The sequence below is a fragment of the Oryx dammah genome, unplaced genomic scaffold (assembly GCF_014754425.2).
Source record: "Oryx dammah isolate SB20612 unplaced genomic scaffold, SCBI_Odam_1.1 HiC_scaffold_1, whole genome shotgun sequence".
Taxonomy (NCBI): Eukaryota; Metazoa; Chordata; class Mammalia; order Artiodactyla; family Bovidae; genus Oryx; species Oryx dammah.
The window spans coordinates 107,261,446-107,280,176 of record NW_024070185.1 but is presented as its reverse complement, the minus strand read 5'-3'; positions in this window follow the sequence as shown (position 1 = coordinate 107,280,176).

Below are 18,731 nucleotides of genomic sequence, written 5' to 3'. Positions count from 1 at the left end.
ATCTAGGAGGCTCTCTATTCCTGAATTCTGAATGGAAGGTCCATGGTTGGTTGAATCTGTGGGTGCGGGACTGAGGATTCAGAGGGCTAACTGTTAGATATGGTGGTTGTCTAAACCTGATAGAACAGCCTATTTTGTAGGAGAGAAAAATGGAATCATTACACACTACACATCATGGATTGGTCAGCTGTAACATGTGGGCCAAATCTGACTGCCACCTGTTTTGTTAGCTAAATTTTTATTGCAGCTTGGACATGCCTATTCATCTATATAGTGTCTGTAGCTGCTTTCACTGTGGCTGCCGCTGCTGCTGCTGAGTCCCTTCAGTTGTGTCCGACTCTGTGCAACCCCATAGACGGCAGCCCACCATGCTCCCCCATCCCTGGGATTCTCCAGGCAAGAACACTGGAGTGGGTTGCCGTTTCCTTCTCCAATGCATGAAAGTGAAAAGTGAAAGTGAAGTCGCTCAGTCGTGTCTGACCTTTAGCGACCCCATGGACTGCAGCCCACCAGGCTCCTCCATCCATGGGATTTTCCAGGCGAGAGTACTGGAGTGGGGTGCCATTGCCTTCTCTGTTCACTGTGGCAGAGTTGAGTGAACACAACAGAGGCTGCTTGGTCTGCAAAACCCAAGATATTTGCTATCTGGACCTTAACAGAGAAAGTCTTTTGACTTCCTCTTTTGATTATCTTTTTTAAAATTAATTAATTTTTTTTATTGAAGGCTAATTGCTTTACAGAATTTTGTTGTTTTCTGGCAAACCCCAACATGAATTGATGATCTTTCTTAGTGCTTGACCCTCCCTAGTCATTCAAGCTTTCTCTGGAATATTCTCAGTTTTTTCCTACCTTAGGACACTGTGTTGTCTTATCTGCAGTCCACACCCCTGTCCCCATCCTCCCAGTCTTAACTATATTTTCATGTTGATTCTCTGCCTAGTTTAAAAAGAAAGAAATCAATAAGGAACTTGAATTTTTCCTGGACTTGTAACTTTTCTTCTCTTTTCTTAGTGTACTGGCTGTGATTGAAAGAAAACTTGTGAGTAATCAAAGCCAACTGCCTCCATAACCAAATCTGGGCTCCCTCTTGTGGGTGGCTGGAGACAGCTGCTCTTCCCTGTCCTTTCTTTGTGCAGGGCATCATTTTCTGTTCTTTATCTCTTGACATGAGCGCTTTTTGATGGAACATGGCTCCTTGCACAGATCCAGAGAGTTTGTCAGCAACTGTGGTTTGCTTTGTTTTTTAAACCATGTTAGTAGGGGGAAAAGACCTGTTGTAAATCGTGTCCAAAAAATACTTTATAGGGCCTACCTATCCACAATGGATAAATCACTTGCTTTAAATTAAATTCTCTAAAACTGAAAGGCCTTGGGTCTGGTACTGGATTTATTCAGACTCTAGAAAAACAGTAATTTTCTAAGTCAACATTCTGACCTCACTCGAGTCAGCTACTGATCGTGATAAAGCCTTTCCTTGCCATTTGCTGCTCCCTTTGAAGGAATTAAACACAGGTCCTGGGGAGAAAACTACCCAAGTCCAAGGGACAGAGACCAATCAGGAACTGCCAGCCAAGGTGGCAGGCGTGCTGATCACAGATGTCTACTGCCTGGTTCCGCCGCTGCTGGGCCCGGGCCCGCCCCCTGCAAGCTTGTCACTTCCGCCGCTGCTGGGCCCGCCCCCTGCGAGGATGTCACATCCAGGAATCCGCAGCCTCGCTGGTGACTCCTCTGCTCATCTAGTACTGAGGGATCACTAATTAAGCCTTATTTCTTCGTTCTTTACGCTGGGCTTGAGGATATAACCAGTCAGCCCTGTGGACCCCCTGGCGTCCTACTGCTCAGCCTCTTTCTTAAGCTTTGCACGGGCAGCATCTGTGACAAGTGATTGCAGCACTCTCCAGTTCAAGCCCTGATTCTTGACTCCAGAGATTAACTTTGCCCTGGGTAGCCACTCATGTGAAATTATTTCAGCTCCCTAATGCCCTTTCCTCCCACATAGATCCACTTTTGCAGAACAGAATCACAGCTTAGTTGGTAGACTTAATATTTGACCATGTCCTTCTACGGCTGGAATGGAACTTCCACGATCACATGGCTTGGGTACTTTACAGGGGAAAAGCTGAAGCTCCAAGAGGTAGGGTCGTATAGTCAGTGACGAAACCACGTGTTTTCGTGTCTCCCTTTTCATGCCTCTTCCTCCCAGTGAGTTTAAGTGTAACTGTTCCCCCAGAACCATGACTGATTTTAGCCCAAGGACCTTGATGAGTGAGACATTCACAGTGATGGGGAATCAAATGACTGCCAGGAACATTTTAGGTCTTTGGGGGCCATGCTCGTCTAGTTGGGAGATGAGTTCCACCAGGGATCTGCATGGTGCCCTAGGACAGGGGAGGAGTCACAGGGTGAGCTGCTTGTGCCTGGGCTCCTGAGAGCCGCAGGGAGACCTGCCAAGGTTTTCTGCTTTTAAGGCCCTCGTCAGTGAGGCAACCCTCGTCTCTCACCCTCTGATTCAGGGAGTTCTAGGGACTGACGACTTTGTTTGGAAGCTACTCTTTTGATGCCATCTCACTTTATTTCCCTGCACAAATTTGCTGCTACATGGAAACCAAAATTTGTGGTTCCCTGAAACTGGAGCACCAGGCCAAATGGTCCTACTGGTTCCTCCTCCATCACGTTTATAGATCTGGGCCACTACCTCCTGAAGCATTCATTTTACTCAGTGCTTTGGCCCCCAAAATGTTGACTTATATCCCATCTAAGCTATGTCCATTCAAACAAGTATACAGTATAGGGGAGATGGCAGAATTTTCAGGTATTTTTAATGTAAGTGGAACAGGAGACTTCTAAGAAGCATGTGTAGTGGCAGGCCACTTTGTTTTCTGACCTCTTCCTAGGTCCCCAGGAGTAGCTTTCACTTATGCTTTGCAGCTTAGTTGCACCTTAATAGAAACATGATAAACCTTGAACTGATGGAGTCATTTTGTTTGCAAATGAGGCAAAGGAGTTACGGCATTTAGGTGGCTTGTCTTGGCCATGTGAGTGAGTGTGAGTGAAAGTCGCTCAGTCTTGTCCAACTCTGCGACCCCATGGACTATATACAGTCATGGAATTCTCCAGGCCAGAATACTGAATTGGGTAGCCTTCCCCTTCCCCAAGGGATCTTCCCAACCCAGGGATCAAACCCAGGTCTCCCGCATTGCAGGCAGGCTCTTTACCAGCCGAACCACAAGGGAAGCCCTTGGCCGTGTGGGATAGTGGGAAAAGCATGGGCTTGAAATCCAGAAATTGCTCTTATTTGGGTCTTTTTCAGCTATGTTACTTTGGGCAAAAATTTTATCTTTTTCCAAACAGTTTCTCCAACTGTAAAATGGCTTAGGACAAGATTATGTGGCTATTGAGTAAGGTACTGCCTGTAAAATATCCAGTGTTTGGTAGCTATTCCGTATAATGCCAGCCACCTCTCCCGTGTGGTAGAGCCAGGGGTACAGGTAAGCTTTTCAACTCCTTTTCCATCCACTAAGCCACATCTCTGGATACACATGTCTGTTTTTATATCACACTGCTCATCCTTACATTTAGTTCTCACTGGTTATTAAAAGTGGTAGAGTTTGCAGTTTTATTTAGACTGTGTAAACCAATCCCCTCCCTCCTGCTGAGAATTCTGTCACTGGTAGATTTCCCATTGTTCATCCTTGCCGTGCAAATTCTAATGCCTTCACAAAATGTACCCACTTTTCCCCTGTGGCCCCGATTCTTTATCGTCATCACCCTCTCAGAACATCTTGTAAGTTTATTTGTTTTAAGACTTAGCATATTGTGTTATAATGGTTTGTTTATGGGTCTGTCTCCCCACTGGACTATGAGTGAAGGCTGAACCTATTTCCGTTCTGAATCCAGCTCCTAACACAGTGACAGGTGTGTGTAGGTGTTCAGTAAACAGATGGCTGCATGAATGGATGCATCGATGGAATGTATCACCTTGCCCCTGTTCCCTCCGAAGAAGACATCAGTCTTACATCCTCAGTGTCTAAGAAAAAGTGGACCTATGACAGTAGGGAAAAGCGTGGAGCCAGAAAGTAAATGTGCCTATGACTAGCTTCCCTGCCACCTTAGTAGAGAATGGCTCCATCACCACGATTCCTGTGACACTCCCAGTCCCAAGTTCATTTCCATCGCCACCACATGCTGACCTTCAAGGTTGTGGCTGCCCGTCTGTCTCCCCTCTGTGTAACCCGCCATCCGCCATTTGCCAGTTCACCTCCTCCGCAATTAGTACCGCCAACCCTGCCTCAGAATGCCAAGCCAGGACCTGGAGTAATTGCTGCTCAAGATTCCTCCTGACACAAATGTTGACATTCTGTTGGCATAACTTGCAATAATGTATGCAGATTGCATCCTTCCAAGGCCATAATTATTACTTCTCGGTGAGAAATAGGTTATTCCCTGGCTTGATTTCTAGGAGCCAGTTTCACGTTTGGAGCTGGCTCATTTAGAAAACTAAGAAGGAAAAGGAGAGAAGGGACACTGGAATTCACCCCAGGGAACAGAGCTGCAGGGTGGCCGTGTCTGGGTAGGCTGTGGCTGGAAGGGCAGTGGACTGGGAATCAAGAATCCTGGGTGACTCTGCTATCAATTTGCCATATCTGGTATAACTTCTGGAGTTGTATCTGTAATGTGCATTTTATAAGTCCTCAGATTATTCTTAAATACAGTTGAGTGTCCCCTTGAGAGGAAGATTGGGCCCCCAGCCTCACTTCCCTTCCATGCCTGAGGCACCCTGACGTGGGTTGAAGGTATAATGGAGTCCATAGGGACATAGGGTGGCCCGGTAGTGCTTCATTAGAGAATTCTGTAGAAGGAGTGAAACATTAGAAAGCCTGGTTTTCATTACATGCTCTCTATCCTTTAGCTGGAAAAACATGTCATCACATGTTGGGAAACAGTATCACGTCTTGGTTTTCCTCTTGCTGTTAACTCTTTGCATCTTTAGAATAAAAATGCCTAGTCTTGTACTCTGTGATTAGAAACAAGCCCATGTTCTGGATTAAAATAAAAAGGCTAAACCAGATTCCAAAACTTTTACAAGGTCTATTAGTATCTAAAATTTTTTTCAGTCTACTTTATGACTTCCTGTCAGTCTATCCTAGAATTGGAATTTTATTTGGACAATTTGTTTATTCTTTTTGAGCTCAGCTTGGGATTCATTGAGATCTCCAGGTCTTGCTTGGGTTTCTTTGTGCTTGACTACACCTTGAAAAAGATATGTGATGATGTCTGTCTCGGTCCCTGACATGTAATAGGTACTCAAACATAGAACCATTAGTTGAAAATGAGTGGGACTCTAGCAGGACTGGGTGCTCATTCCCTTAAAGGATAGGATTGCTTTGCATTTCCTAATTGGCATCCTATCTTGAGGCCTCAAAGAAACACTCTCTGTGTGGGTAATGGTGGCCAAACTCTGAATTGTTCCTAGAGAAAGGGACCATTTGTCACCCATTTGTATTTTGCCCTGCCTTGGTCTTTGGAGAAAGAAGTGGAGTCAGAGAAGTAAGAACGATAAACAGCACCTGGCCGATTTCTCCATTCTGGAGAAAATTGTTCCCAGCTGAATGTTCAGGCCACTCTAGTCCAATAAAGACTTCATGGTTCCACCCGTAATGTGTGGCTTCTCCCAGATGGAGACTGCAAGGTGGAAGTACATCAGAAGTTCTCTTTTCCTTTCCTTCGCGTCTCATTTTACAGAAAATTCACCATGTCGTAAACTCTACAGGATGTCTCCCGTGGGGCCTTTCCTTCTCTTGCCACCTCCATCTTCACACTGGCCTCTGGGGCTTCTGGCTACCACTGATGCCAATTTGTTGTCCAAATGTGTGCGGCAGCAGGACCAGAAGCCCTGACTGTAGCTGCTCGTTAATTTGCTTAATGGGCTGACTCCAGATGCAGCCAGACCCATTAGGACCTGACGGTTCATTTGGTGCTTCAGTCCCTCTGTAATGAAACGAGAATTCATGGGGACCCTTTGGTGCCTGGATGGAGAACAGGGAGTGGATAGCACTCCCCACACCTCTAAACCTTAGCTCTCCTTGAAAGAGAACTGGAATCAGGGGTCCAAATGCCTCCTTTCTCAGAATCGTGAACATCAAACTTCCAGCGAGAAAGACAAGAATATTTTCACCAACTATCCTTTAGCCATGTTTGTTTCTTACTCAGGTACATCTGTTGGCTTTCCCCAGCAGCCGGAGAATAAACTCTGAACTACTGAGCCAGAGTTGCAAGAACCTTCATGTCTGACTGCAAACTTTCTTTCCAACCTCAACTGCCTTTAACTTCCAGTCTCACTCCCTACCTCACAGTCGAACTAGACTCCTTTCCTCCACTAGCACATGAACTTTGTGTTTTCAACCATGTGCCTTTGCAAACCTAATTTCCTCAAGCCAGGGTGCCCTCCTTTGACTTCACCATTTCAGTCTATCAAAATCCTACATTAAAGACCCAGGAAAATGCCATGTCCTCACTACACAACATTCTTATTTCCTCTAACAGAAAGTTTCCCGTTGTTATTTTCCCTCTTACTCTATTCAAGCCAGACTTGGAGTTGTATAATTATGTTTCTTAAAGATCTCCCACTATGGGATTGTGGACTGCTTGTATAGTCACTCCTATTTTATTCATCTCTGTCCTCCATGGTATGGAATCTTGAATATCTGAGGGACTTGGGAAGTGTTTCACTTGAATGTCAGCTTCTGCTGTTCTCAGGACCTATTATTCTGTAAGATGTACCATCCCAGGATTACTCCAAGGATTGATTCTATATGTTTTCCTCAGGGTCACCACCTCTGAGGTTTGGAATAGGTTTACGACCTTTCTAATTTCCACTGAATAATTCCGTATGGATCACCAAAGTGCCTTGAACTTTTCGGTAGATCCAAACTGAACTCTACTGCAGGGGATTCACATTTCATTTTTCAGCATCTTTGTGTGTTCTGTACTCAGTGTCTTGCTGCCTAGTGACTGAACTGGAGGGGAGCATGTGAGGCCCTTTCATTTGTCCTCTGCCCTCTGCCCTAAGCAGCAGCTGAGCCCAGAAGATGGCCCACGTTCACTCTCCAGAGCTGAGCTGCACCACTCATCTTCCATTTTCCATCCTGTTCCAGAAACCGTATGATAATGTCAAACATGTTTTATTAGGAAAAATGTTCCCAGAATCCCATTCTAACAAATCCACTGGTCATTTGTTGAATTCTTACGTTCAGTAAATATGAATGCATGTTACTTGATTATTAATATCTAGTCTTTGGCAAAAAACTATTTCATGTCTTTCAGTCATACATAGAATAAAGTGAAATTTTTGTTCCTTACCATCTCTCCAATCACGAATACACTGGCCCCTCTGCAGCACACCCTGGGCTACTCTCTGTCTCCATGTTCTCTTGCTTATGAGCCAGTTCACTTGACATTCCCCATTCTCAAAATGTATCCCCAACCCATCTGTCCACAGCTTCACTGTTCCTATGGGTTGTTATATGCTATTGTTTAAACTTATATGACAGATCTTCCAAAAAGCCTTTTCTGAGTCTAAAGACTGGATTAGTGGTACCTCCTGTGTGTTTCTAAACCCCTCAGATATTCCAGGTTACATGTCAGGCTCCATGCGGAGGACAGAGAAATGGGGTGGGAGTGATTTATGCAAGAAGTTGGAATAAAGAAAAGACACTTTCTGAAAATAATCACACTTAACCACATGGTGTTATACTTTCTGTTTACTTGTTTTTCTCTCCCATTAGATTGTAAGATTACTGAGGCTAGCGATCATATTTTGTTTTTGTTTGTCTTTCTAGAATCCTTAGAATTGAGTACCATACCTGTAAATAGTAGATGCTTAAAATATTTATGTGCCATATGGAAGGATGGTTTTAGTGCTTTTTAGCAAAACAAATATGGTAAATATGGTAATATCCCCTACTTCAGGGAGTTCATATCTATGAGAAAGGCAGAACGTGAACAGAGCAATTGTGATACTTTGTGGTAATTGCTACTGTGAAGCCTAAATGAATGGGGGGGGGGGCTAGCATGTATCTGACAACTTCTCAGGGACAGGCTCGAGAGTGGTGGGTGGGCTCCTTCCAGCTCAGAGAGAGGATACAGCCCCATGAACAGCAACTCAAGGTCTTTAATGGATGTCTGCTGCAGAGCCCTGGTTCCCATAGCAGTTTATGTATTGGCCCACATCCGCCACTTTTATTCTGTAACCCATATCTCTTATCAGGTCATATACAGCTTTTATATAATCATTATACACTCACAGGCTGAAATGATTTCCCCTGAACTCTAGTATAAGTGCTAGGACCTTGCCGTCCCATGCATGGACCTTCTGCTTCCCGGTTGCTTACTTCTATTCTGAGTATCTCCCTCTCTCTCATAGTGTGTCCGAATATACAAAAGGAGGCCGCCCCCTTTACTCTGGCTTCAGATATTGTCGTGGCATTTGGGCTATTGTGTGATGCCCACATACAGTTGCATCTCCACTGTTGGCATCGGTTCTCTCAGCAACTGAATGGCCGTAGGAGAAGGTGTGTGAAAAGAGAGCAATCTCTAAATTGACAGTCAAGGATTCTGAACCATGGTTTGATATAATGGCCCTGAAACTGCCTGATGGAATGTACAGCTCTTGGTCGACGCGAGGGCCCCAAAGGTACCACATACCTCAGTGACTGTGAGACAACTGATTCTACCCGACAGTAATCAGAGGTCTTCTTTTTAATTGTTACTGAAATAATAAGTATTTGGGGGTGTTAATACACATTTATCACCCCCAGGCCATTTCTCATTCTAGGAACATGCAGAAAGTTTCAAAGCCAAAGGTAGTTTCTTCCATATATTCTACAGAGGTGGAGATATTAAAATAGATGATTAAAATATAATGTATTTATGACAGTTATGAGCTGTGCATGGGAAGTTGGGGAGCACATGTCTTTTTTGTTTGTAGAGTATGTACTTATAGGAAAGTTTTGCTGGGAAATAAAGGCAGGGCTAAGTTTGAAAGGATAAGAATAAGTTATTGTGGCTAAGAGGAGGTAAATGTTTCTCTGTGAAGCAAGAAGTACAAAAGGAAAAGAGCAGAGGGAGAAAGCACTGGGACTTGTGTGTGAAATACAGTATCTATGATATTGGACAGTATAGTGTGACTCAAGGCATGGCAAGAAGTGAGGCTGAAAAGGATGCGAGGAGTCAATTAATGGAGGCTTTTTAGTATCAAGCCAGTTAGTTTGCAGTTTATTCCAGGGATAGCGAGGAGCCACTGAAGAGCTGCAAGCACAGAGATGTTGTGGCCAGATTTGCTTTTAAAAGGTAGCTAGAAGGTGAGCCTCGTGCTGAGTCCACAACTCACTCTTCCTTCTCTGCCTCTTAAAAACCATGGCTCCCTCAAATCAGTATAATCTCTCCCCTACCTAGTCTCTAAATCCCATGGTTCCCTGCTTCCTGAGCAGAGAGGCAGAACAGCTGGTCCCCATCCCACTTGAAAACTGTTCTTGAGATGTTTCCCCAAATGTGCTGGATGCCTCATTCCAATTGGATTTATTCTGGCTTCCACAGTCAGTGCCCTAGTTAGCTGTTCCCTCAGGGGTCCTTGGGGGCTTGGGGTGCATTGGATGGTGAAGTGCATGGGATCATTGGCCTTGAGGAATGGAGTGCAGTCATCCTTCTAGCTAGCTAATCAATTACAACTCTCCTCACCATTGCCTCTTTAAATTCTCATGCAACCACTTGTGTTTGTTTACTTTGCAGGAAACTTTCTCATTATCCATATAATATTGCTTCTCAGGGAAGGCAGAGTAGAGATATTATACCTATCTAATAGATAAAGAAAAGACACATTCCAGATCACTGGGGCAGTAGAAAGCAGACTGAATTGGGAAATAGGGTACCTAAGTTCTGGCTCAGTCATCACCCAGCTGTGAAATACTGGCAAAATGAGAGTATACATTTTTTCTAAGACTGCAGAATAAAGTAGTTTGGTTCTGTTCATTCATGCAACACTTATTTATTAAATACCCACTTTGTGCCAGGAATTGTTCTAAACAGAAGTAAACCAAATAGAACTATCCCCGTGGCAGATACACGTTACCTAGGGAGTTAGATGATAAACAGGCAAACAAGTGAAAATGCAGTATCAGACATATAAGTACAGTGGAAACCACACAGCATCTAATGGGACATTATGCAAGGTAGTGCTGTTCTATGTAGAACAATAAGAGTTTGCCTCTCTGAAGGGGTAACTTTTAAACAAAGAACTGACTGAAGACAAAGACTGAGACATGCACACACTTGGCAGAAAGCTTTCCAGGCTGAGCAGACAGCGTGTCCAAAGGTTCTGAGTGGGCATGTGCTTGACATGTTCTAAGAACAGTAAGGTCGGCGTAGAGGCCAGGCCATGTCAGTCTTGCAGGCTAGGGTGAAACTTAGGATTTTGTTCTAGGGTGATGGGATCCCATTGGAGAGATCTGAGAAGAGAGTGACCCGATCAGACTTAGCCTTTTAAAAACACCACTCTAGCTGCTGTTGGATAATGGTATATTCATAGGAATGAGGACAAGAATGGCAACACCAACATCCTTCAGAAGCGGTTGGACTAGGCTTCATAAACAGTGAGGATGGTAGTCCTTTCAAGCCCTGAATTTCCCTGTCATGCTGTAGGCTATCTGTGGCCAAGTGAAGATTTCAAGTTGCGTTCGAATGTACTCTCTCTTTCATTCTACCAGCTCTAGTTCAAATGAGTGATTTTTGCTCTCCGACCTATCCTAAGCCATTAAGAGTTTCTTGTTACCAAGCTTCAACTCAGAATTTTGGAAAAAAGTCCATGAAGAAGCCTGGAGCCCTCGTGGGTGTGTTTGAAAAGCACACACATGAACGAGGGAAAGCACGGGGGTTCTTACCGTTAAACTTTTTCTCAAGCTGTTTCTTCTGTTCAGAATGCTTTTTATAATCCTGCCAATCCTTCAAAGCACAGACAGAATATGTTCCGCATCTTCAGGGAGGCCTTTTCCAATCATCAGAGACCACAGCCGTATCTTCATGTATCAAGTGCCTGCTCAGTATCAGGTTCTAGATGCCAATACCTAGAACCCAATACAGGCACAGTCCTGATATCTTCATGGAATTTTCCTTCTTATGGTAATACTGATAACTAATGTGCAAATAAATAAGCCAGATACTATTAAACAGTGATATATAAGGAATAAGGAGTGTATCGTGATAGAAAGTACCGGAAAAATACTTTTCAGGAAGGTCTGTTTCTATACCAGATTCCTTATCTGTTTAGTGAAAATAACAGACACAAGGGTGCACTGATTGGGATGCCATGCAAAGTTCCCAACCACATTCCTCATGTCTACTGTACAGCTGGTCAGTGTTACTAGGGTCTGGGTGGAGGAGGAAAGAGGAACTGGTGGAAATAGAGGGAAGCAAAGGAGGAAAGAGAGAGGAAGAAAAGTGCCTGCCTCAGTGCCAGAGGTATCCGAGAGGACATATTGTCAAGCGAGTGGGTCCTATTTCTGCCGCTCCGAAACGTGTTTCTGCAGCAGAGTGATGATGGGGCGCAGAGTGAGCACCTCTGCACGGGGCTGTGGGGCAGGCTTTCAGCATGTCCCCAGACGGGGCCTCCTGCATACCGTGGGGGACGCAGATGCCCAAGGGTCCCGCCGAAAGGGATGGCAAGAGGTCAAGGTTGTTTCCTAAGCCCTCCAAATTACCTGGGATTCTGTATTCCATGGGCAGAGTGGTGGAAGTGGAGACTCTTAACCTCCTCCAACACCAATTTCAGTTTCCAATTAACATGCCAGGAAGATAGACCAGACACAGGCCTCTGGGGCAGCTGTCACTACGTGGTGGTATTTGTTAGAATTAACTGATGGGCGGGCTTCTTTGTCCCAGTAGTGACCATGAAAAGCTCACATCCACATTCATCTCTCTGACCCTGCCCCTCCCAACAAACCCCTGCCATCATGTTCCCTGGCTGAATAAAATGTGACTCTTCTCCTAGGTAATTGATGTTCTGTCTCATTCCCTGAAACAGTATAGACTTAGAGAAAGATGGTATCTCATCTTCCTTGTTGCTGGTTCTAATGAAATCCTCTGGTTGACAACTTACTAAAAGGAGGGTGATGGTGATGGGACCCTGGTGAGCTTTTTGTTGGCCCAACCCTGACCCATGGTACTGATAACTTCTACTTAAAGAGGAGACATGAAGAAAACAGAGGATACACAGGAAGGGAAGCCAGGTTGTGGCCATATTCACTCACTCGCCCATGCGTGTATCTACTCACTGATGCACCCATCTATTTATATACTTACTTTTTAAAATTAATACTAACTCATACATTCATTTGTTTGTTCACTCACATTATCTGTCAGGGTTCTTTGCTTATAAGTAACCCGCTTCTGAATATTTTCAAGAAAACAAAGGAGAGGGTATTGGAATGATGCCACAACAACTCAGTTTGTAAGAGCTAAAAAGAATGTTATGAGTTGAATCATATCCCCTCAAAATTCTTGACTTGTAGGAGCTCAGAACATGATCTTATTCAGAAACAGGATCTTTGAAGCTGTTGTTAGTTAAGCGAAGATGAGGTCAATACTGGAGTCCAGCGGTTCCCTGTTCTGATAGGATTGATGTCCTTATCAAAAGGAGACATTTGGACAGACAGACACGCACGGAGATGATACAACATGAAAAGACACAGGGAAAAGACAGAATCTACAAGCCGACAAGATAGGCCTGGAACAAATCCTCCCTTAAGAGACCTCAGAAGGAACCAGCTATTGACACCTTGATCTTGGACTTTGTGCCTCTTAAACCATGAGACAGTGTTTCTGTTGGTTAAGCCACTCAGTTTGTGGTGCTTTGTTCTGGCAGCCCCGGCAAACCAATAAAATGATAGATATAAGAACCAGCAAAAATCAACCCCCAGAAAAAAGAAAAACCCTGAAAGAAAGTAGGGGAGTTCCGAAGACTTGAGCAGCTAGATGTCTGTGGTTTTCCTTGGGTCTTGCCATGAGAAGACCCAGCTCCAACTGTCTTCCAGCACTCTCTTCATTCTGATTCCCACAGCAGGAATCTAACTGGCCCAACCTCTATCAGGTGTCTCTGCCTTTGTATCAGTTGGCCCTGGCCAACAGAGAATGGAGTGGCGCACGCACAGCCAGGGGAGAATCTCAGAGAGTTTGACAGAAACCGTAGAGCTCTACTGCATTCACACTGAGGACGCCCCTGGTCCCTGTCTTGGGCTAAGTTCTGGTGAAATTTAAATTATTGTCAAGAAATTGTATTCAAGGCAATTTTACTTTGTCTAGCGGAAAAGACAAAGCGTGTGCCCATTTAGCTAAAAAGGGAGGTACGAGCTGTTAGTGATGTGGGCATAGGAACAGGAGTTCACAGACGACTTCCTTAGGAGTTCAGGTCAAAGTTTCACAAAGAGAGGTACTAGATGTAGACCTCGAGGTGTGGATGAAATCTGGACCTGATGATATTCAGGGAAAGGTTTTCATTTGTAAAGAAGAGCACAAGCTGAGACTTGGAAGCAACAAAGGATTATCCATAATGGAGGGCAGGGAAGTCCATCTCAGCTCTGAGTGAGACAGAGCTGGGGTAAGTAAGTTTTTCGGAAACACTGTGGCCAGATCACAAAGGCTCAGGTGCTGGCCTGGGGGCTTGAACTTCACTGAACTGAGAGTGGGAAGTCAGCTTATGCTTCTGACCAGGGCAGTGCCATGATTGGAACTGTGCTTTGGAAAGATAAGGCCAGCAGACATGGACCAGCTCTGGGGAAACTGAAGGCAAAGACATCAATTAGGAGTCAGCGGAGCCCAGGTAAGCAGGTAGGATAAGGAAGGATAGAGCTATCAGAGTGAGTTCTGTGCGTTTGACCTACCCTTTCCTGCCTCGTGACATCAGTGTTGCTGAAGCCACCATCTGGAAAGTTCTCTCGCTGTGTTCTCTTCTTTTTCCGAGGCTCCATGAGTCAGGCTTCTCCATGAAACAGTCTGTTTCTCATCTGGAAGGAGCTTCTTCTTCCTCTGAACTCCTCTTGTGCTTCAGCATACCACTCGTCATAGGGGCAGGACGCTTTTGTTCAAAGATTTATTCGTTAGACAATTAGTGAATGCCCCTCACATGCCAGACACCGTACTAAGCGGTGGGGCTCAAGAGTTAAGTGGCCAGTCTCTGTTGGTGTCTAGCAGCTCATCTTTTGCAATTTCAACTGCACCCACTAGACTAGAAGGTCTCTGGGGAGAGGGACCAATCCATCCCTACCCTCTGTGCCTCATGATGCCCCTGGCACACAGTGGCGGCTTCTTATATGTTGGCCAAACCCGTGACTGGTAGCAAGGCTTTCTTGTTTCCTTCAAGTGCTTATTTCACATTAAACATATAAATCTACAAATCTATACTCTGTGACCTTGAATGCAGCCACTTGTCACTTGCTTGGGCTGAACTTATGAAACAGAAGGGTAGGTTCATTGATTTTTTTATTTTAATTACAAATCTTTTTATGCTTTTCTGTGCCTTTAATATTATACACCTGAAATGTCTGCATACGACTATCTCTCAGTGGTGATTGAACATTCAACACTGAACTTGGAGGAGCGGCAAATGGCCTCATTATTCCTTACAGCCTCTTGGAGAGGCAGCTGAGAGACAGGCTTCATTTTCTACGCTTTCTAAGTGAAGAAACAGGGGCCTGGGTGGGTCTGGTGGAGGAGCTGAGCATACAGAACTATTTCCACATTAGAGCCCAGAACCATTTCATGACAGACATAGGAAGGTCCTGAAGGACATCACCCTTCACACCCTGTTTACCAACAGAGAAACTAAGGCCCAGACAAGGGCATAACCCAGCCTCCAGAGTGAGTTATCAGATACCCTGGGACAGAAGCTGTTTTCTTTCATTAGCAATGATAAAATCCCACTGCACACTCTCGCCTTTCAACAGTCAGAAAATAATAACTTCAGTTCACTTCAGTCACTTAGTCATGTCCGACTCTTTGCGACCCCATGCGCCACAGCACGCCAGGCCTCCCTGTCCATCACCAACTCCCGGAGTCCAACCAAACCCATGACCATCGAGTTGATGATGCCATCCAACCATCTCATCCTCTGTTGTCCTCTTCTGCTCTGGCCCTCAATCTTTCCCAGCATCAGGGTCTTTTCAAATGAGTCAGCTCTTCCCATCAGGTGGCCAAAGTATTGGAGTTTTTAGCTTCAACATCAGTCCTTCCAATGAACACCCAGGACTGATCTCCTTTATGATAGACTGGTTGGATCTCCTTGCAGTCCAAGTGACTCGCAAGAGTCTTCTCCAACACCACACTTCAAAAGCATCAATTCTTCGACACTCAGCTTTCTTTATAGTCCAACTCTCACATCCATACATGACCACTGGAAAAACCATAGCCTTGACTAGACGGACCTTTGTTGGCAAAGTAATGTCTCTGCTTTTCAATATGCTGTCTAGGTTGGTCATTACTTTTCCTTCCAAGGAGTAAGCGTCTTTTAATTTCGTGGCTGCAGTCACCATCTGCAGTGATTTTGGAGCCCAGAAAAATAAAGTCAGCCACTGTTTCCACTGTTTCCCCATCTATCTGCAATGAAGTGATGGGACTGGATGCCATGATCTTAGGTTTCTGAATGTTGAGCTTTAAGCCAACTTTTTCACTCTCCTCTTTCACTTTCATCAACAGGCTCTTTAGTTCTTCCTCACTTTCTGCCATAAGGGTAGTGTCATCTGCATATCTGAGGTTATTGATATTTCTCCTGGTAATCTTGATTCTAGCCTGGGCTTCCTCCAGCCTAGCATTTTTCATGATGTACTCTGCATATAAGTTAAATAAGCAGGGTGACAACATACAGCCTTGACGTACTCCTTTTCCTATTTAAAACCAGTCTGTTCCATGTCCAGTTCTAACTGTTGCCTCCTGATCTGCATACAGATTTCTCAAGAGGCAGGTCAGGTGGTCTGATATGCCCATCTCTTTCAGAATTTTCCACAGTTTATTGTGATCCACACAAAGGCTTTGGCATAGTCAATAAAGCAGAAATAGATGTTTTTCTGGAACTCTCTTGCTTTTTCCACGATCCAGTGGATATTGGCAATTGATCTCTGGTTCCTCTGCCTTTTCTAAAACAAGCTGGAACATCTGGAAGTTCATGGTTCACATATTGCTGAAGCCTGGCTTGGAGAATTTTAAGCATCATTTTACTAGCATGTGAGATGAGTGCAATTGTGTGGTAGTTTGAGAATTCTTTGGCATTGCCTTTCTTAGGGATTGGAATGAAAACTGACCTTTTCCAGTCCTGTGGCCACTGCTGAGTTTTCCATATTTCCTGGCATATTGAGTGCAGCACTTTCATAGCATCATCTTTCAGGATTTGAAATAGCTAAACTCTAATTCTATCACCTCCACTAGCTTTGTTCTTAGTGATGCTTCCTAAGGCCTACTTGACTCCAGGATGTCTGGCTCTAGGTGAGTGATCACACCATCGTGATTATCTGGGTCATGAAGATCTTTTTTGAATAGTTCTTCTGTGTATTCTTGCTACCTCTTCTTAATATCTTTTGCTTCTGTTAGGTTCATACCATTTCTGTCCTTTATTGAGCCCATCTTTGCATGAAATATTGCCCTGGTATCTCTAATTTTCTTGAAGTGATCACTAATCTTTCCCATTCTATTGTTTTCCTCTATTTCTTTGCATTGATTGCTGAGGAAGGCTTTCTTATCTCTCCTTGCTATTCTTTGGAACTCTGCATTCAAGTGGGTATATCTTTCCTTTTCTCCTTTGCTTTGTGATTCTCTTTTTTTCACAGCTATTTGTAAGGCCTCCTAAGTCAGCCATTTTGCTTTTTTGCATTTCTTTTCCATGGGGATTGTCTTGATCCCTGTCTCCTGTACAATGTCATGAACCTCCGTCCATAGTTCATCAGGCACTCTATCTATCAGATCTAGGCCCTTAAATCTATTTCTCACTTCCACTGTATAGTCATAAGGGATTTGATTTAGGTCATACCTGAATGGTCTAGTGGTTTTCTCCACTTTCTTCAATTTAAGTCTGAATTTGGCAACAAGGAGTTCATGATCTGAGCCATAGTCAGCTCCCGGTCTTGTTTTTGCTGACTGTATAGAGCTTCTCCATCTTTGGCTGCAAAGAATGTAATCAGTGTGATTTCAGTGTTGACCATCTGGTGATGTCCATGTGTAGAGTCTCTCTTGTGTTGTTGGAAGAGGGTGTTTGCTATGACCAGTGCGTTCTCTTGGCAGAACTCCATTACCCCTGCTTCACTCTGTACTCTAAGGAAATAACTTCATTTCCTCACAAAGAAAGCAAATTGTCCAAAATTGCACTGTAGTGTTAGTCACTCAGTCGTGTCTGACTTTTGCGACCCCACAGATGGTAGCCCACCAGGCTCCTCTCTCCATGGAATTCTCTAGGCAAGGATACTGGAGTGGGTTGCCATTCCCTTCTCCAGGGGATCTTCCTGACCCAGGGATTCAACCGGGGTCTCCTGCACTGCAGGCAGATTCTTTACCGTCTGAGCCACCAGGGAAGTCCAAAATTGCATTGGCCTTAGTGTAAGCTACTATGCTCCGTACATGTTTTCATCTTTCAGTACCCCTTTACTCCACTCTCAGCTCCCTGGGGGTCGCTTACTGCTCCCAGTTCCTAGTGTCAGAGAAAGACATGGGATCAAATAATTGATATTAAAGTATTAATGAGTTCAAGTCATAAAACTTTAAACATTTAAAATGCTTTCATTCATCCATCCATCTAGTGAAAGAATTTCTGCAATATCTTTATGTGATTATTACCTTTGGTGATCATCAGGGTCCTGCTTACTTTCCTCTAAGAAGATGAACACACTACATTTGTATGAACTCATTCCATTGGTGGATGACTCTTACTTTCTGAAACATTTCCAAGATGAAGCTTGCCCCTTAGCAGCTTTTATCCGTTGAACCTGCTTTCTCAGAACACATAAGAATATGTTTTTTTCCAATCCTTTTTGAAGCTTTTAAGGTATTTGAAGACAATTTTCAAGTTAACCAACCTTTTTGCCTGGTTCATACTGTTCATGGGTTTCTTGAGGAGATCAAACCAGTTAATCCTAAAAGAAATCAACCCTGACTGTTCATTGGAAGGACTGATGATGAAGCTGAAGCTCCAGTACTCTGGCTATGTGATACAAAGAGTAGACTCATTGGAAAAGATCTCAGTGCTGGGAAAGATTGAAGGCAGGAGGAGAAGGGAATGACAGAGGATGAGATGTTTGGATGACATCAGCAACTCAATTAACATGAATATGAGCAAACTCTGAGCTTCTTTGTAAAATTATAGTGTTTAATGCACTGTCCAGGTGTCACCTCAGGTAAAGACAGAGAGAAAGAAACACACAGATCAGTTAAGCCGTCTTAGTGGATCACTGTGTTGTTCTGGGGCGTCCCTGCTGGCTCAGATGGTAAGGAAACTGCGGCAATGTGGAAGACACAGGTTCAGTCCCTGGGTCAGGAAGATCCCATGGAGAAGGGGATGGTTACCCACTCCAGTATTCTTGCCTGGAGAATCCCATGAACAGAGGAGCATGGCAGGCTACAGTCCATGGGGCCGCAAATCACCACTGAGTGATTTTCACTTCACTTCACTTCACTTCACTTCACTTCACTTCACTTCACTTCACTTC